This window comes from Diadema antillarum, unplaced genomic scaffold (assembly GCF_040938485.1).
Source record: "Diadema antillarum isolate AM-2024a unplaced genomic scaffold, OU_Dant_1.0 seq00000135_RagTag, whole genome shotgun sequence".
Classification (NCBI taxonomy): Eukaryota; Metazoa; Echinodermata; class Echinoidea; order Diadematoida; family Diadematidae; genus Diadema; species Diadema antillarum.
This window is the reverse complement of record NW_027271212.1, coordinates 1055483-1076996: the sequence shown is the minus strand read 5'-3', so window position 1 is coordinate 1076996 and position 21514 is coordinate 1055483. Positions and strand designations below refer to the sequence as shown.

General features: G+C 39.7%; 1 pseudogene; it reads right to left on the bottom strand.

Moving 5' to 3' along the window:
• Nucleotides 1-6136: 6136 nt before the first annotated feature.
• Nucleotides 6137-13694, bottom strand: LOC139727516 (uncharacterized; annotated as a pseudogene).
• Nucleotides 13695-21514: the final 7820 nt, after the last annotated feature.

Below are 21514 nucleotides of genomic sequence, written 5' to 3'. Positions count from 1 at the left end.
TGCCGTCAAGGTTTCCATTGTAGGAGTCAATTTTTGCTTCGATTTGCTCAGTCTCCTTGCAGCACATGCTCTTTCTTACAGAAGGCATCGCTACACATCTCTACTGCTTGAATACCTTTAGTTTGGTGAAAATCAATGACATCAATCCAAACACAAATTCAGGTCCATACGGGATTACACTGTACCTACAGTTGTGACTTGGTAGCTTCGTTGCAGTGTGTGTGTCCCAAAGCTGTAGAACTGTCAACATTTTCTTTTTGTCTGCACCAGACTTATTGGATGCTATAAACATCTAGGGCTTCTGACTCGGTGACATTTACATATGTGGCTACTCAGATAGAATAACATCTTTATCTTTAAGATAAGTCCCAAATCCACACATGACGAGAACACCTCGTCTAAATTGAACTCACCGTTTTGAATGTTTACACAAGAGAAGCTGCTATCTTAATCCTATTAGGATTTGACTGCCATACCCAGCATTACCAAGGGTTAGCTCTCTCGTGACAGAGACCCCCCCCCCCCCCTCCTTTGTTTTTATCTCAGTCTGGCAAGTGTAAAATGACTGCATGCATGGGTGCACGCACACTCTCCAGTGTGCTTTGCCGCTCATTGCTGTTGCTATGTTGTCATGAGTATTCTCTCTGCCATTTCTACATGCCGGGAAGGTTGGAAGAGACTTCCCCACCTCCCAGAATATGATATCTTTATACAATCCAGGTTTTAGACCTTGCAATCCCCTAAAACAATGTTGAATCAATCCCTAGACTAGAGTGGTAAAGAACTGTGAAGTACTATTGCAGAAGAAAACAAAAATCCTGCACAAATAAAGATTGCACTTTCTTGAATACGTAATAAAAAAACTCGTGCAGCTTGTGTTTGGTAGAAAATTAACACAGTATTACGATGCCCACGTCACAATCATGCAACAAGAAGTAATTTGGTCATCAGCAATGCATTTCCACTGCTGCAAATGTATAAGTGTCTTTGATGTAGACTACACATCTACAAGCTGGTGCTGAAATAATCCTCAAACCCGAGTTGGAGGAGGAGTTGCACGTCTAAAATCTTTCCCAACTCGGGTTTGGGGATTATTTCGACACCGTTTTCTAGAGAAGGGTAGTCTGAATTCCAGACCCTTTGCCAATTAGATCAATTTTGCCACTCGTGTATTACATGGATTCAAAGGAGTACTTTCTTCTGTCATAGGTCAATGTTTGTACAAGGGATTAACTGTGCAGATAAGAAGCTTGGCTGGTGAGACAAAACGGTGTCGAAAACCCGAGCAAAGCATTGTTTTACTCGGGTTGCCTTAGATGGACTGTATTCCTTATGAGCTACGATGTACCGGTATGCCACATTTGGCAGAATTTTGGCTAGTTGGTACGGTGCTGCATTCTGCCGAGTTCCTCTTCCATACTGCTAGTGATATTGGAAATATGCAGTCTCCAGCACATACCTATCAAGGCATACACTCGCAAACCCTGGATGTTCTGTAATGCCGTCAAGGTTTCCATTGTAGGAGTCCATTTTTGCTTCGATTTGCTCAATCTCCTTGCAGCACATGCTCTTTCTTACAGAAGGCATCGCTACACATCTCTACTGCTTGAATACCTTTAGTTTGGTGAAAATCAATGACATCAATCCAAACACAAATTCAGGTCCATGCACTTTTACCTACAGACAATATTAACCTTGTCAGGCTCCAATTTGTAGGTGAGAAGCCAAAAGTGTGAAACTTCAGTTGATGGTCGTTCACATCTTTCTTACTGGTGAAGACGTAGCAGCATCCGTCGCGGTTGCACCAACCAAGCCCATTCTCCTGGAACAGGGGCATATGCTGGCATGATGGTACACTGGGCGCTTGAAGATCTTCCGTGAATGTGACAAAGTGTCCCTGTGTTGCTGTAGATAACGATGATGAAGGAAATTCCCTGAAGATGGGTAGGCCGTCAGCATTCATTGAAGGAGGGTGTTCTGTGCAGTGGTCGCAGGTGTTACACTTTGTGAAGATGATTCATCCTATGCATCTGTCCATGTGCGGATGGATGGAGGTGTTCTCCTCGTCGATGGTGCTCCCTCGCAGTGTCCTGGCTGATCCCCCAATGGTGGCTTTGACATAGTCGTAGTCCACTCCTTATGGCTGCTGCTCTCCACCGCTGGGTTCTGCGATGACCAGCACCCGCTCGCCTGAGAAAGAAAGGTGCCGCCAGTGAATGACTCTGGTGTCCCTCATTGCAGCATTGAAGATGGTGTGTTCTTTCTGCATCTTCTCCTGTTTGATGATCTTCTGGCAACATGGGGGTTGATCCTCGCCAGGTAAGGTGGAGGGCAAGTAGACGCTGGTCAAGGCCTTTGTGCAGGGGGCCCAGAGATGCTCCACGGGGTTCATCGCGGAGTCACATATCATATCTTATCATTTTTATCTTTAAGACCAGCCACCAATTCCTAGCTATCCCACAATTGATGGATTTCAGCCAGTTGGAACGATGCTGCATTTATTCCACCCCATACTGTTAGTGGTACTGGAAATATGCAGTCTCCAGCACATACCTATCCAGGCACACACTGGCAAACCCTGGATGTTCCGTGATGTCGTCAAGGTTTCCATTGTAGGAGTCAATTTTTGCTATGATTTGGTCGATCTCCTTGCAGCACATGCTCTTTCTTACAGAAGGCATTGCCGCACATCCCTACTGCTTGAATACCTTTAGTTTAAAGAAGATCAATGACATCAATGCAAGCACAAAATTAGGTTCATACACTTATACCTACAGACAATATTGTAAACCATGTCAGGCTTCAGTTTGTAGGTGAGAAGCCAAAAGTGTGAAACTTCAGTCGGTGGTCGTTCACATCTTTCTTACTGGTGAAGACGTAGCGACATCCGTCGCGGTTGCACCAACCAAGCCCCTTCTCCTGGAACAGGGGCATATGCTGGCATGGTGGTACACTGTTCACTTGAAGATCTTCCGCGAATGTGACTAAGTGTCCCTGTGTTGATGTAAATGACGATGGCAAAAAAAATTCCGTCATTGAAGGAGGGTGTCCTGTGCAGTGGTCGCAGGTGTTACACTTTGTGAAGATGATTCATCCTATGCGTCTGTCCATGTGCGGATGGATGAAGGTGTACTCCTTGTCGATGGTGCTTCCTCCAAGTGTCCTGGCTGATCCCCCGATGGTGGCTTTGACGTAGTAGTAGTCCGCTCCGTATGGCTGCTGCTCTCCACCGCTGGGTTCTGCGATGACTAGCACCCGCTCGCCTGAGAAAGAAAGGTGCCGCCAGTGAACGTCTCTGATGTCCCTCATTGCAGCATCACAGATGGTGTGCTCTTTCTGCATCTTCTCCTGTTCGGTGATCCTCTGGCGACATGGGGGTTGATCCTCGCCAGGTAAGGTGGACGGCAAGTAGACGCTGGTCAAGGCCTTGGTACAGGGGGCCCAGAGATGCTCCACAGGGTTCATCGCGGAGTCACATATCATATCTTATCATTTATATCTTTAAGAGCAGCCACCAATTCCTAGCTATCCCACAATTGATGGATTTCAGCCAGTTAGAATTCCACCCCATACTGTTAGTGGTACTGGAAATATGCAGTCTCCAGCACATACCTATCCAGGCTCACACTCACAAACCCTGGATGTTCCGTGATGCCGTCAAGGTTTCTGTTGTGGGAGTCCATTTTTGCTACGATTTGCTCTATCTCCTTGCAGCACATGCTCTTTCTTACAGAAGGCATTGCTGCACATCTCTACTGCTTGAATACCTTTAGTTTGGGGAAAATCTATGACATCAATGCAAACACAAAATAAGGTCCGTATGGGATTACACTGTACCTACAGTTGTGAATTGGTAGCTTCGTTGCAGTGTGTGTGTCCCAAAGCTGTAGAACTATCAAAATTTTCTTTTTGTCTGCACCAGACTTGTTGGTTGCTATAAACATCTAGGGCTTCTGACTCAGTGACATTTACATATGTGGCTACTCAGATAGAATAACATCTTTATCTTTAAGATAAGTCCCAAATCCACAGCTACGATGTACCGGTATGCCACATTTGGCAGAATTTTGGCTAGTTGGTACGGTGCTGCATTCTGCCGAGTTCCTCTCCCATACTGCTAGTGATATTGGAAATATGCAGTCTCCAGCACATACCTATCAAGGCACACACTCGCAAACCCTGGATGTTTTGTGATGCCGTCAAGGTTTCCATTGTAGGAGTCAATTTTTTCTACGATTTGCCTGATCTCCTTGCAGCACATGCTCTTTCTTACAGAAGGCATTGCTGCACATCTCTACTGAATGAATACCTTTAGTTTGGTGAAAATCAATGACATCAATCCAAACACAAATTCAGGTCCATGCACTTTTACCTACAGACAATATTAACCTTGTCAGGCTCCAATTTGTATTGGTGAGAAGCCAAAAGAGTGAAACTTCAGTTGATGGTCATTCACATCTTTCTTACTGGTGAAGACGTAGCAGCATCCGTCGCGGTTGCACCAACCAAGCCCATTCTCCTGGAACAGGGGCATACAGTATGCTGGCATGGTGGTACACTGGGCGCTTGAAGATCTTCCGCGAATGTGACGAAGTGTCCCTGTGTTGCTGTAGATAACGATGGTGAAGGAAATTCCCTGAAGATGCGTAGGTCGTCAGCATTCATTGAAGGAGGGTGTTCTGTGCAGTAGTCGCAGGTGTTACACTTTGTGAAGATGATTCATCCTATGCGTCTGTCCATGTGCGGGTGGATGAAGGTGTACTCCTCGTCGATGGTGCTCCCTCCCAGTGTCCTGGCTGATCCCCCAATGGTGGCTTTGATATAGTCGTAGTCCACTCCTTATGGCTGCTGCTCTCCACCGCTGGGTTCTGCGATGACTAGCACCCACTCGCCTGAGAAAGAAAGGTGCCGCCAGTGAACGTCTCTGATGTCCCTCATTGCAGCATCAAAGATGGTGTGCTCTTTCTGCATCTTCTCCTGTTCGGTGATCCTCTGGCGACATGGGGGTTGATCCTCGCCAGGTAAGGTGGACGGCAAGTAGACGCTGGTCAAGGCCTTTGTGCAGGGGGCCCAGAGATGCTCCACGGGGTTCATCGCGGAGTCACATATCATATCTTATCACTTTTATCTTTAAGACCAGCCACCAATTCATAGCTATTCCACAATTGATGGATTTCAGCCAGTTGGAACAATGCTGCATTTATTCCACCCCATACTGCTCGTGGTACTGGAAATATGCAGTCTCCAGCACATGCCTATCCAGGCACACACTCACAAACCCTGGATGTTCCGTGATGCCGTCAAGGTTTCCATTGTAAGAGTCAATTTTTGCTACGATTTGCTCGATCTCCTTGTAGCACATGCTCTTTCTTACAGAAGGCATTGCTGCACATCCCTTCAGAAATTTGGTACTAAAGATGGTGTTACAGGCCGAAGCAATGGTAATGTTTCTGAAGGGCTCAATATTGCTTTCAGATGTTCCTTTAGGATCCGTTTAAGATTTGTCTGGAAGTGGACCCTTGAAAAAGTGAGGGAACACCCCTTCTTCAACTCTTTGGGACCAAAAGTATTGGTCTCTTGGTATCAGAAATCTGGTACTAAAGATGGTGTTACATGCTGAATCAATGGTAATGTTTCTGAAGGGGTCAATATTGCCTGTTGCTTTTGTGAAAAGAATGCGGGAAGCGATACTGACCTCCATGAGAATTTGAACAGCGGATTGACAGTGAGCCAGAATTTCTTCTTCAAAGTTTATTATGATTGTTCTATAGTGTTTTGAATACCAGGCTTCGAATTCTAAATGTTTCCTTTCAGATGCTCCTTTGGGATCTTTATAAGATTTGTCTGGAAGAGGACCCTTGAAAAAGTGAGGGAAAACCCCTTCTTCAACTCTTTGGAACCAAAAGTACAAATGTGCTAGGGTAAAAGAAGATACAAGAGAGCTCAGGGATTCAGTGACTGTAACATCATTAGCTGAAAGGCTGAGAATCTTAGCCCCATTCATGACGACTCCATACAGGTACAACGCTTTGTCTGTGACAGTATTCTTGCAGGAACTGGGTATTGTAGCGATTTTGGCTACTTGATCTTTATTATGCTGCGCTACTTGTTGCTGGAGTAATTAGTAGGCTCCAACTCAGCACTCAAAATTCCAACAGTCAATGTTGTGAAGGCAAGCAGACTCTGTCTCCATCTTCAACACATCAGTGACATTGATAGTGAAATATCTTCCATACTGTCGTTGAAGTACTTCAGCAATCTTCTGCAGACTGGCTGTCATCATCTTGTTGAAGAGCTCTTCATCCACTGGTGGTCGTTGCAAGGCATTCATTGTGGGATCAACAAGCAGTTCCTCTGGTCAATGTGCTTGCATGATTATCTGCCTGATCTCTTATAACTTCTATCACATCCCTGACGATGGCAATTCCATCTAGATGGCTGACTTCTGAGTCACTAGAAGATTTATAGAATTTTTCCATCCAAGGACCAGTCAGTAGCTTCCATATTAGGCCTCCAACATGGAACTCCACCTTCGCAACTGGAGACATGTAGTCATGCAGTGGCAGAGTCTGTAGCCCACCACATGTCACAGTTCCTTCCAACAAAAACTTGGAAAAGAATCCCTGATGATGGTGTACAAGCTTTCCACATATCAGGAACATGATGTGGAGTTGATTGCCCTGGTATCGTGGCAGCAAACCTTTGGGAAGTCCTGCCATCTGTAGTGCGCTAACAAATCCTTTGGATCTCCTTTCCCATCTATATAACGAAATTTGTTGAGGGACAATATTACCTGGTGGAAGATACTCTCCTGCCCTAATAATTTCTTCTTGAGATTGACGGGTTTGTTTGCTTTTAGTATGGATCTGACTGAGGTTGCTATCGTGTCTAAAGGATGAAGATGACAATTAAGCTCGTTTAAAGTCTTTCCCCAGTTAGTTTCCAGCTGTTGGATGGTAGCATGGTTCACCGCTGCCCGGTCTGTCATGGTGTTACTGATGTGGCTCAAGATTTGGGCACGAGTTGACTGAAAATCAGTATCATACACCTTGCAGTAGATCTCACTCATTGTGTCCATTGTTCCATTGATATGCAGGGAATAATCCTCCGCAGTGCCTCAAGGTAGTTGATCAATGGAAAACACATGGCATCTGTCTGTGCTTGTGATGTGTATGCTGTTTACATGAATTCCCTTGAGTTGTTGCATCAAACCCAAGTGTGAGGTTGTCCTCACTCATCATCAGCTCTCCAGCCATGATGTCGCTGACAACATCGAGTTCTCTTGCCATCAGCTCCACCGTGGTCCTGTGAGGCACATGGCTGAACTCCACCCCACATCTGCGAGCAAACTTAGCTATGAGTACAGGTACATTCTCTGTTGGAACATTATTCACTATCGCGTCATACACGAGCATCCTCGTTTCAGTTCGGTACTTTTTCCCCTCTCTGTCAATACACTGTGGTGTGTTCATTGAATCTAGTGTTTCTTTTAATGTCAAATTGTCATTTTGTAAAGCCTTTATTGCTTCATTTTGAATGTTAAGTTGATTCTGAAGATTGGCGATAACGCTTTCTTCACCCGGTTCTCCTGAAGATTTGGCTGCTTGTTTTTTTTTTCAAGTCGCTTGTTTCTGCATCTTTCATTTTTCATTTTTTTAAAATCTCTTTTAGCTTGTTCCCTACAACATTACAGAATCAGATTCATAACTTATTTACATAACCTGCAGAAGTATCAGTCCAAATCCTCATTGGCCAATGCAGGCACCTCTGGTCAGCTGGTTTCTTCAGGTCTTTTGATCCGTTCGATGTTACCTTCATAATTCTTGTAATAACTTGCATGAACACTAATCTTCGTGATGCGTCTAAACCCTCTCTGTATTTTACAGACCTTCACGATAATTTCATCTTCGCCATTACACCCCCAGTGTTACTAAATACAGCCTCTTTCTTGTGGCTCTGAGGTTGTTGTGGATTTCTTCTGTGCTGTTTCTGTTTTTCTCTTCCATATGTCTTCAATGTATGTCCATTTTACACTTCAACCATCCTGAATTCTAAAAATCCCACCATCTGCAAATGATTTGTGAAGCATTTTCAGCATATGGCAGATGCCAAGTATCACATGCACTACATGCACAATTATATGATTGAATACTGTAATACCATTGGAGGTATAGGTGTAAGTCGGGTGAGATAGACTGACAGGCATCTCTTCCTCGTAGTGGTAGAGTTCAGTGGTATATAACCTCTTTTGTTGGATATAAATTTATTGACAATAGAGGGCACTATGACAGTATGCAATGAACTGAGATGCCAGCCAACAGTTTTTTTGTGCATTCTGTAATCTGAAGCTTTGTGTGTAGCAAGACTGCCATTTGCCAGCCATACAGGGACTTTTCACAATACTCGATGTACTGATAATTTGCAATCTTTGTAACTGTGTGTGATTGCAAAGTAATAATGATGTCAACTGCTTGTGTGCCATGGTGCAAACCCCCAGTATGCCACATTACTGTATTAAAGACCACAACAAATTATTGCCTCGAGAAACATTCTGCTCTTCATAAGCCAAAACACAAAACATAAATGTGTATCAGCAGTTTACACTTAAAATTCATAGAATATTGCAAGCTTTGAACAGTGTGATGTAGATACATGTATGTGTGAAGAATGAAATCACATATGATGCTTTCAATGTACTATGTCAATGAGATTAGAGATTTATCAATCAGCTCTTGCACATTTGAGCAAAATATGCGAAACTGGCAAGTCATTGACTGAGTGAGGTGCAGGGACATGGCACGCAAAGACTTAATGAAGGTGTGTTCAGTGTAGGCTATGTGATTCTTGGTAAAAATAATAAATCACTCGACCTTTCTTCTCTCAGTGAGTCTTGGAGAATGAACTATGCAAGAAACATTGATTTGTGGATACCGGTAATTATTTCTTCACATCAAGGAAAGTCATTCATATATGTGTGTATTTAATATATATACAGTATATGAGAATAACAAGGGGATTTTTACAGTGCATTGAAGTAATCATCAAATGGAACTCCAAAGTAAAAAGTGTATATTGAGCTCTTGATGTAAACTGAAATCAAAGAGAAACCACTTGCCAATGTACCAAAGAAAATGTGGGATCCCTGGGCACAGTGTGGGGATACTTTATTATTCAGGACAAATTGCACCCACAACAACAATGTGTGTGTACTAATGATTGCATGGTATTTGTCCTGTGCCATGGAAACAATGGGTACTTAGATATTAGCAATGCTTAACACTGGCACCAGTACAACGGTCCCATACCTGTAAAGATCACTGTTGGGCCAGTAACTTTTCAGGAATTGCCAAATTTACTGGTCCGACATGACTGGTAAAAAAAAAAAAAAATAGAAAAAAAAAAATTTAGGGCCAGTTGAAAAAAAGAACAGGACCAGTAAATTTTAGATTCAGGCCAGCAAAAAAAAAAATGGAATAAACGGGTATCTTCTGATCTGACAAGGACAGGTCAGACCAGAAAAAAAAAAGAAAAAGAAAAAAAAAAGTTAGTGTGCAGCCTTGCAAAACAAAATACGAAATAATGATCATATGAAATGGATTAATGGATGACATACTGTAGTAGAGCTGTCATTATCGCGAGGGTTTTACTTTCATAAATTTCATGGATCACTGTTGGATGGAGAATTTAACAAACGTCTGTGACCTCATTCGTAAAAATAACAGCTTATGATTATAGTATACAAAAATATGCGTATGGGATTATGAATTGATATCTATCCTTGATACTATCCTTGATTTGTGATTGAATAAATTGATCAGTTAATCAGTTTTGTCAATCATTTTATGTGTTAGATGAGTGTTGCTATTGTGCCTTCAATTTTGCTTTGAAATATTTGTCAACTGCAGTTTGTTCATGATGTAGAGTATGTTATTAGATTAAATATCCACACATTTGATTCATTTGTCTAATGTGCTTTTGTAAGACTAGCTCTTGTGTTTGAGAGAGCATGTGAGTTAGTTGTTTTGTTTCTACACACACATGCACACACACACACACACACACACACACACACACATATATATATATATAGATAGATAGATAGATAGATAGATAGATAGATAGATAGATAGATAGATAATGAACATATGTTCAATTATGTTCCTCTGACTCATATTGGGATTTTTTTTAATTACCCATCAAAACTTTCTATTAACCACAAAAAAAAAAAAAACAAATCTGTGATGCACTTAAAAACCTAAAACAAAAGAGTAGCTTAGAGCAGGGCATAAAATTACTGAATGATGCTGAATCAGGAATCGCAAATGGTCTCCACACATTCAGACTATATAACGTCAAACTATGTGATGCCACCATTGTGCAACCCTTTTAGATTTCATCAAGCGTTAATCTGTTACATCAAGGGGACGTCCCCATATATCGTGACATAATGAGACCGTCCATGGGGCATGGGGAAAAACAAAAAAACAAAACAAAAACATGTTGCTCTTGCAGCTCAGACAAACACTTCCTGTGGACATGACCCACAGATCCGCCTGGCGTGGAATTAACGTTCAACATTACCGGGTTATCACCAGGCACGGTGTCACTGCATGTAAAGGTTGGTTGTTCAATCATCGCATGGCCTCTCTTGCACACTTACCTCATTCCCACATGGCATATATGAAGAGTTTTATTGCAAAACAAGCCAATGCTGTCCTTGTTTAGTTGAGCTATATGTGATTAAAGCTGCTAAAAAAAAGGAGAGAAAATACAATGTAATGAATAAGAAAATCTAAGATATTTTTAATCATAGCTTCAAGAATATTCCTTGGTATGTTACAAGTGAGGTATCGCTGGAAAGGTTTTACATGGCTCTGTCTGATGATGGTAATTGAAATACATGTGTATTTTATAAATGGTGCCTAGCGTATTTTGCAATGAAACTCTTAATAATCATGAAGGAAGTATTTTGCTTCAGAACAGTTATATCAATTCTACAAAACAAATGGAAACAAAGAACAAGACTTTGTGTCCATGATGTGGACTGGAGAATGTAGAAAAAAAAAACAATAACAAAGGGATTCTAGATTACAACTAATTGTGTAACATGCAAACATTAAGAACGTCAATACATGAACTCTTGTAATGATTGAGAAAGTGGTCCAGAATCTTTATCTTATCATGGAATGAATTTGTACTTTTTATTGATTCTTTGTGCATTTCTAGCTCCAAACTGATATTAACTGAAGTAATATGCCCATTCCAAAGGACATAGAGTTTCTTCGTTTCTTTCTCTTGCCTCAAATCAGTCTTGATACTTTGATTTCTTTAAAAGCTCTCTGCCATAACAATATAAATGTACTTGTGAAAAGATAAAGTTTCAGTTACCATTTTTTAAAGTTTTAAAGGGATGGTACAGTAATGGTGGAGATGAAAATTGGACTTTTAACTTTTTACAGGATACCAAGATTAACATTTATGAAATAGACTGTTAGTACAGAGCATACCATTTTAAGTGGAATTCAAAGTTTATTTGATGAAATTCGTGTTTGGAATGACTGAAACATCCAAAAACAAAGTAAAACAAAGCGATCGCAAAAAAGTGTGGGTTCCACACTTCATTAAAATCGCTCTGTTTTGGATATCTCAGTCATTTCAAAACCAATTTTCATCAAATAAACGTTGAATTCCTCATTGAATTACATGGTCTTTCATATTTCATAAGAGGTTTCTCATTATCTTACCAAAAAATGTTAGAAACCTGAAATTAGGTCTCAACCAAAACTATATGATCCCTTTAAGGTCTTATTTTTTGAGCCAGGCAGAAATTACTGTTCTGTTGACAATGGAAGTAACGGACCCTAGCACGCATATAAGTAACATTGCTTTGACTATCAAATGGAAGATAAAAAACAAACAAATGTGCAGTCCACAAAATTAGTGCATTGCATCATAACTTCTCTTTGGGGGTGTATTAAAAAGTGCACATGATATGTGTATATATATATATTTTTTACTGGAAGTGTAATCTATAGACCAGTTGAATAGTTTTGAATTGAAAGATATAAGATTCCCTTTCACATTTGCATACAAATTTGGTGCTAAAGCCATTATGTAGATATAAATCAAAGTCTGAAGAACAATCATGTATGTTATGAAAGCTTCAAGCTGTTTCTGATTATAGGGTCTTGTAATGCTTTTGTAATGGAAGTGTTACATATTCTCTCAAAACCAGGTCGGTTGGTTCAATTTGTGAGTTACTGCTGATTCAATAGTTTCTCCCTTCTCCATCCCCGCCCCCCCCCCCCCCCCCCATCATGCTTGTACCATCCCTTTCCCTACCCCTCTCTCTCTTCCACACACACACAACACACGCACACACACACACACACACACACACACACATACACACACGTATATACGTATGCACACACATACAATTTGGAGAAATGGTGTAAAACACTACCTTAACCTGTTGAAGACTAGTCGCAAGTATACTCAGGAGGCTGTTGATGGCAAATGAGTGTTATAGCAAAATCAGTTCATCCTCAACAGGTTATAATGCTATGCCTTGCTACCTCTCAGGCACTAAGTCAAATCACATCAAAATAAAAGCAAAAAAGCAAAGCAAATCTTATCTCAAGTAGCCTAAGCCAAGTCAAATGTGCTTTTGGTTTCTACTGTCCTAATTTCCTCATTAGAACTTTTTTTTAAAAAAATCTATGCCTTTAAGTTTCAATAAAAAGTGTAATCTCTGGACATTTAACACTCTCACGATTCTACATGCAGACTGATTCTATTCCCAAACTTCCCAAGCCCTCAACACCCTCAACCTAAACAAAATCAAAAGCAATAGAAAACAACAACAGCACAAAAACAAGGAAACACTTGTATAGTTTCAACATTTTCCTACAACAATTGTGTTGCATTAAAGAGTTGGGCGAGTTTGTGAGCAAAGCTTTAGTCACAGTCATCTGCTTTTGCTTCGCATTCACTTCCAACTATTGCTGTTACTATGGTAACAGCAAGGCATCGTCCAATCAGCTCTGGGTATCTTCGTTTTTGCCATGAAAGATGTAGTTGACATAATTTTCCACTCAAAGTGGAGCACAGAATACAGAAAGTTGATGACCATGAACAAGTATAAAATACTGTAACTGGCGCAGATATCCCATTTTTTTTTTTCCAAGTCAAAAGTTTTGAACCTCACCATGACCGCAAGATGCAAAAGTATTCGTAACATATAATAAAATAAGCAATGTTATAAAAGTCATTGCAGATTCGTCAAGAGTTGTTTTTTTTTTCCTCTCTCTCTCTTCCTGTCATTGCCCATCCCGTCCCTAAACCGTCCCGGCAATGCCCTCCTCTACCCCCCCCCCCCCCCACCCTCCAAATGTTTTTGAACTTCACCATGACTGATGCAAAAGTAATGAATTCTAAGAAATAAGTTATGCTAAAAGTCTTTGCAGATTAAGCAGACTGTTTCGCTTCCCCTTGTTCTCTACCCCATCCCCAAACCATCCGCGCAGGGAACACCTCCCCCCTAACCCGCCCCCTCCCCCCATCCTATCCCTCCCAGAGTTGCAAGAGTTTGGTAACCTCTGCCCACTGTTCACCTGCTTCCGCCCTGAGCAGTGACTCAGTCCCTCTCCAGGGGGCTGGCAGGGGGCCTTGAGAAGGGGGCTCGTCGGCATCACAGGAACTATCGGAAGAGGACTCAGAGGTTGCCTGACATATCCCCGCTCACCACAAACAGGATCGCGAAACCCATTTGCCGGATTCTCCCCATATACTGTACTAAATCAGATGAAAGCTTTCTTCTCATAGCTGTGTTGCAGATTCTGTCCAAGATTAAATGAACTTCCTTGCCGCACATAACCATTTATCATTTCTGCATATTGATTCCTGACATTTTTATCTGAGAGTAATAAGCTGACGCACTGAACATGTTTCACTTAGGGTCTCTTCTCTTCATAGACTTTTGTTGGAAGTGTAACAAATATACTGTATACGCCATATATTTAACGAGTCCAACTTTTTGCAAATTGGGACTTCCCGAGGATTTTACGAGTGGTTAAATTCACAGTCGTGGAGTGTAGTACTGAAAGGAGATATGTATATGTGCATGTAACATTCATATTGGGACCTGAGTCAAAATTTTCCTTTAAATTTGTGAATAGCATATGACTTTTGAAATTTGGGAAAATGAAAACCTCGGGAAATATTTGGCATATACAGTATTGCATACTTCGGCCATTCATTTATACATTCCATCAGCTTCAGTAGTAGAACATACAAGATATGAAAATGTTGGGCAAACTACGCTCTTGAGTGCAAAACTATTGCCAGTTTGACTGAATTTGGTTCTCTACGTTGTAATTACCTAGTGAAATTTGACTTCGAGCACTGGCAAAATTTTTATTCCATATGACACAAACTTACTGAAGATAACACGTTAAACTGAATATGGTATGATGCCTCTTTGAGTATTGATGATTTAATTGTCAAAATTTAGGTATCAAATTGATTTTGTTGTAAAACATCACTTCAAAACTTGTCATAGACTGTCTCCTTTCTCAAGATCATGAAAGAATCATCTTTCCCCCCCCCTTTTTAAACGATCAAACGTACACAGCACTACTCTTCGATCAGGAGACAAGGGGACAAAACAAATGCAAGAAAATGTGCCAGAAATATATGAGAACAGAGAGTGAAAAGTTCCATATTTTTGACAAATCTCATAATCCAGTGAAACTAGGTTATCCGGTCATATGGAGATGTTTAATGAAAACATCAAATAATTGATCCAAAACAATGGTGTATGAATATCATAATCGTATCAACAATGTTTTCTGTCACCATATGAGACAACAATTTATGACATGTGGACATGACATACTCCTCAAACTCACGCACTGGGAACAGACAATAACATATTGTGAACGATATTGATATACAAACCTTTCAATATTCACCTCAAGTAGCACGGCAGGAAAATTTGATCAGGACACACTCTGCAATTACGATAAGTGGTAGGTAAGATTAATATTCAGCAGAGTTTGTGCTTTCTGCAAATTAAAAGTTAAACATTTTGGGTCTTGTATCTGAGCCTGATATGATCAATCTGAATTTTCCTGCTACAACCAAGATAACATAATCAGCACAGCTTCATTTTGTAGCATGACTCTGCTTCGTTGCAAGGTGAAAACTCCTATCTTACACCGATTATACAGAAACATGACGTAAATTCTAAGAATATGTTTTGATCACATTGTACATCACAGGATACTGATTGAAAGGGTAGGGAATTCTCATATAAAGGGCAATTTCATCCTGTTGCCTACATGTACTCTAATAAGAGTAAAAGTCTCTGAGATTAAATGTTAGAAGTTGCATCGAAATCAGAAATAAGATAACTGTGCAATTATTGTTGTTTGGTTTCGACCTACACTGACTTTCAAAGGGATGGGGTTGAGGCTGCTAGATAAATACCAAAACATTGTCTATCACATACAGTGCCCATCACCATTAGGTATTACACGCTTACACGATTCAAACCTTTACCCACACTGACGATGACGAATCATGTGTCTGCATGTTTACACGATTCAAAAGACATTCTGATTACTGTAAAACATGATATATTCGCGGCACGAAATTTTCGCGAATTGGAGCTGACGGCCTTTTTCGCGGCAAGAAATGTTCGCGAATTGCCTCTTGCGTTCAATGCATTAAAATGTAGATAAGAAATTTCGCGAATCTTGGCGCTCGCGAAATTCGCGAAATTAAAATGCACGCGAACATTTCTCGTTTTACAGTATTTGATATTTCTCTGCGAGATCGAATGGGATATTTGTGAGGATATGACTTCACCATCTGATATGGTTGCAAAAAGGAATACCATTTGGTCAAAATGCTGAGAAACTTTGATATTCTAAAACTTGATTCTTATGTCTGATCTTCATGACACTTCTACTATTTCTCTGTCCAATGCTATTCAGAGAAAGTGAAAGCTCTTGTCTCTATTAAGTACTTTCTTTCTCTCTTCTAACAACCCCCCCCCCCGCCCTTACACCACATGCATTGAACTATGAAAAAAAAAAACCAACAACAACAACAAATTAGGCACCATTTCATACAAAGTTGATACGATAGCAACTCTTGCTGGAATGATAGTTGTCACGGTAACAAGAATCCAGCTTCTTGATTGGCTGGTGCCATGGGAAGTTGTCACTCCAGCAAGAGTTGCTATCTCAACATCTTTTCTGAAATGGAACCCTGGTGTGCGCTTATCACTTTCTGCTGCTAAACTGAGGATTCACACAGTACCGGTACACATCTTTTCACAATGCAGTTACTGTTCTTTTGTTTGTTTTTATTTCTTTTTTTTTCTTTCTTTTTTTTTTGCCAAGCACCAGTTGCAGAAAAGTTTGCTGCTGAAATTACTATCTTGTCATCATAAAGACTTTCACCTCAAAATTTCACTGCATATTCTATATTGAGTAGATTAAATGGAACCAGTTAAATTCATCAAATCTGGACAAAAGTTCAAAGAAATTTACCAAAATTTCACTATGAGATAAACACAGGAATTGAATCTTCTTGAATGTTTGTTTTTGTGCTGATCCTAAAAGCAATATAGAGAAATAAGGGATGATATTGAGGTTTGTTGAAAAAATCACAAATCATAATTTGCAGGTGATTTTGAAAAATTGGAAAAGCAAAATGTGTATAGACATGTACTGTACATGTGTATAGAAAAAAAAAATCTGAAATCAGATTTAAAGCTACAAAATATCATGCCTTATATATTCAGCAATTACCATTGTTTTTATATCTTCAAAATCTGGCAACCAACATAAACAAAACTGAACCTTACAAGGCTCAAATAAATAATTTTTACTCTACCTTGCAAAACACTAACAATGATTATAAGATGGTGTAAAGAATGTCTCTTTTCAGAAGTGCTGAAATTAGTCCACACTTTTTTTTTCCCACCAGCATGCACAGCAATGCACAAAGTGTGCAGCAAAAAAGCATAACTGCATTTCTCTGACATCACAATACCCATACTTCTGCAGCACACACCTAATCACTTACAAGCATGCACTAAACAATTTCCATTTACTATTTTCCATTACCTTTAAAGACATCTACCACAATGCTTAAATCGAAGAATGTATGTAATCTGGCATTCAAGTGAGTTTGAAACATTGCTCGAGACATCTTGGATTTTGAGCAAGTTGTGCCTGTAGCTGACTGGTATTCACTAATAAAGGTATGTAACATGATATATGTTTATAGTTTGTTTTTTTTTTTTGGTTGTAAATGTTAGGTCAAGGTATTTTTATGGTGTATGTTATATGGTATGTCAATATGATTCTGTTTCAGCTCCAGTTGCACTTTGTGATTTGGGTGTACTTGTAGTTTATTTTATGTCTATTAGTTTTGCTTTGGTGTAAAGCTCCTTGAACATTTAATTCAGTGGAAAATGGTGCAATAAAAATTGTATGTATTGTTATAATTATTAACATATCCAATGTACAAAGAATTCTCATAGTGGACAATAAAGTAATCAAAAAAAAAAATTGTAGACCCATTTTATAAAATAAATAATGCACATGATTATGTTTGTAATGTTAGTGGAGATGGAGTACACTCGCCATATTCACAATAATGTGCAACATGCACTTGGCTGCACCTTAAGCATATGGCACCATTATAAATATCCTTGAGTGCGCTGCATCTAAACTAACATACTCACACCTGTGCATTATTAGCATCAAGTAGTGAATGGTTTAATAAAGTGACACAGCACCAACAACAGAAATGTGTCTTTTGAGAATTGTGAGGTTCTAATATTGTAAACCCAGAAATTTTTGTGCGCGTGAAATTGTGAATTTCGCAAGGAGCAAAGATTTGCGACAATAAAATGCATACCAATGTTTTTGGCTGAACAATACACTGCATGCCTGTACCATGCTCTACACCATTATGGTCAGCAATCTGCGAAAGTTGAAAGCTGTGAATTTTTCCGGTTTTACAGTATATTCACACTCTCCTACCAGAATTGGCATGGACACCATTATGTAAGTACAGCTTGTACAATGTCAGAAGAGAATGCTTCACAAAAATAGAACACAATGCAGACTATCTCCATTGAAAATGAACAACAATTTTAATTCATCACTCACTTGATATAATTCTCGAACTCGGCATAATGACATCATGTGATCAGCAAATACATTTTGTTTTTTAATGCAAATACATCTCCATAAATGTCTGCATAATATTCCCATATGGTACGAAATCCCACTAAATGAACAATTAAAGTCTTTTTCTTTTTTCAACAAGCAGATATGCTGTCAAAGATCACCCTATCTGATCTCACCGATACAACATGACCAGAGAGGGCGCTTCTCATCAGATAAACTATAACAATAGTTGGCACAGAATAGGACTTTATGCAGCTTGGGTAGAATGGATTACAGATCAATCTTTCTGTTTCATGGTGTCTCAAAATGGCTTCAATAAGCACAGAAGTCTGCAATGGCATAAGTTATTATTATTCTTTTTTTTGTTGAAAACTACAGAGCAGCTTTAATACAATTGCAGTCTGAAACTAAATCAACAAATGCTATTCGTGTAGTATCGTTCCTGAACACCTTCGGAACTTGTCAGAAGAAATTATTCTCGTGACCTGCAAAGAGCACGTGGGTTATGTAATGGCGATTCACTGTCATTTCCATCACACCAACAACCCAATCAAAAAAACAAAACAAAACACAAAAAAATTATATGTCGGCTACCCTCATCTGTGTTACCATGGCAATGTATTTGAATCCCATGTTTTATATCAGGGTGCAATAAATAGCAGTGAATAGCTTCTTTTTATGTCTGCACCACAAACTAACAAAACTTGATGTGTAACTTGTCCCACCTAGGCTTTAGGGCTTATTATTTCTCTCTCTTTCACTCTGTTAAAACATGCAAAATCCCAATCATCTCACACAATGCAGGGTCTCTCATCGAAATACACATCTATAGACAAAATCATACTAACATGATGATAATGATTACAACAATTATTATACTAGTAATAAAATACTACATATACAGGTGGATTGGCTGTATTACACACTGACTCTTTACACATGCAAAAAAAAAAAAAAAAGATATCTGCTAATATAATGGCAGTGCAGTGTTCGAGGCTGTTGGGATCATTCAATACACCACTGTGGTTTCATATAACCTCGACTAAAGACGAGCATTAAGACAAGTCTTGTCACATGTGCTAATGGAAACATGGAAGTTTTTACCCCTCCCTCGCACCCTACCTATATTTTCATACAAATTTGGGGGTAAAGGTGATTTTATTGTCATATGGCTTGCCATGTAGAATTTACTGATGTCACATTCACAGACAGAAGTGCACAAAGACCTCAAAGAACAAGAATTCAATCCAACAATCTCGATAACTGTCCATTAAGGAAGAAAACCCCAAAGTTTTATCAGGCGATTGGTGTTTTCTTGTGAATATTCCTCGATAAGGAGGAAGGAGCACACACAGCAGCAAATCTTCCAAGTGGATGACTTAAAAAAGAAATGTTTGATTGGCAGTTTAGAAATTCCACTCACAAAGATTTGTATTTATAACTAAGTTGACTGAGGTACAGTCCTTGAATTCATGAAAATATTAAAACTTGGTTATTTCTCTTTTTGTTCATGTTTTGGTCACCATGACAATATCTTGATGTTAGCATTAACACCATACATGTTTGAGATGGACAGAAACGAGAGAGAAAAACCAGGTGTTACTACAATCCACCACAATTTCAGGGGATGGAATATGTCATTAATCCAGACACTGGAGAATGAACTACTTCTACTAGGTTTACAATTTTTATCCATTGTACTTGCAGCAGTGATACAAAGTCTCTCCGTGAAGGCTTTTAGGCCATCACGATGCAGAAACCAACCAATGACATTTTCATCCGTCTTTTGATGACTATGAAAATATCACAAAATGGGGTTCCTAAGAGCGCGACGATTTAAATGATTAGATGGAGAGTTAACATGTTTTATGACTCACAATCAATGCTTTTAAGATGTGAGTGAGAGCTATACATTTAGCAGCTTTTCAGTATCCTAGATTTCACAATGTTCTTTAAAAATATTTACAGTTAAAGAGATGGATGACGTAATGATGACTGTATTTACACACATCGGCATGAGAAAGGGCATGACGCTGGGTAAGTGTATTTATACATATACAACAAAATAAATAGCAGTTTCTACACTTTAGACACTAATTTACATGAGGTTTACAGATTATGGTACACATCACATGGAAACAAGCTGAATGATTGCAGGATATATCTTTTAACATTCCATATCATGAAATGCTGTTTTTCAGTTTAAAAACACAAAATGAGCAAACATATACCAAGTTTTCTTAAGAGCACCATTATTCAATGAAGAAACATACCCCATGTGCATAGATACAAAATCCACTAGACAACTAATGAGTACATCCCTCTCCACCCAAGTCAGATTGTACCTCATTCTTTTTTGTAATGTATGTCATAATGCCAATTTTAAAAATAAAAGAACAAAAAAAGAAGAAGAGAGAGATGGAAAAAAGTCACACAATCCACATTTATCTACACTAAATGCCATGTGTGAGCCTATCACTCAGGGTACAGGAAACAGCAAGGGAGATTGAAGCTATGGTGGCATTCCCTATTTCTTTGAAACTTTATCACGCTATCTGAAGGTCTCCGCTTTCAAAATTCTTCTGGTTATTTGAAAGAGGCAACTTTAACCACAAACAAAACTGAAACTTTCCATAAAGTATGTAACTGACAGATTGACATTTATCCTTCCTGTGGGGAAAATACAATGCTTGGCTTTAGATGGCCCAACTCATGGTGGGTGGTTTGGGGGGGGGGGGGGGGGGGGGAAGGGCCGAGTAGGCAGCAGCTATTACACATCAAGCATCAGAAGCAGTCAATTAATAGATTATTTTTACTTCTAATTCTTGCGAATCTCTCCATTCAAATACCTTGATGTGAGCTGTAAAACAAGGAATGAGTGTATGCAGGATATTTTTGCTGCAAAAATATCCTGCATACATGCATCGTGCGGGACTATCTCATTTGGAATTTTTGTTTTTCCAACTCATGGTGAAGTAGGAAGCAACTGATAAAATGTGCCCATGGCTGCCAGGAAGGGGTGAGGGAGAATCAGGAAATTGGGGAAGGGGGGGGGGGGGGGGGGGGGGAGTCACTGAAGGAAGCGAGGAGTCATCGGGATAAATCATCGCTAATGAGGTATTCACACCAGCACCAATGGCATGTGTAATCAATGCCATGCAGCGCTGCAACGACCTGTTCTATTTCTTTCATCTTCTCTCTGTCTGATTCTATCCTTTCTTCATCAGGATTGATTGTCTCGCGCGGGTGAAATCTACTATGGTATCATAGTATCTCTGCCGGGTAGGAGGGGGGGGGGA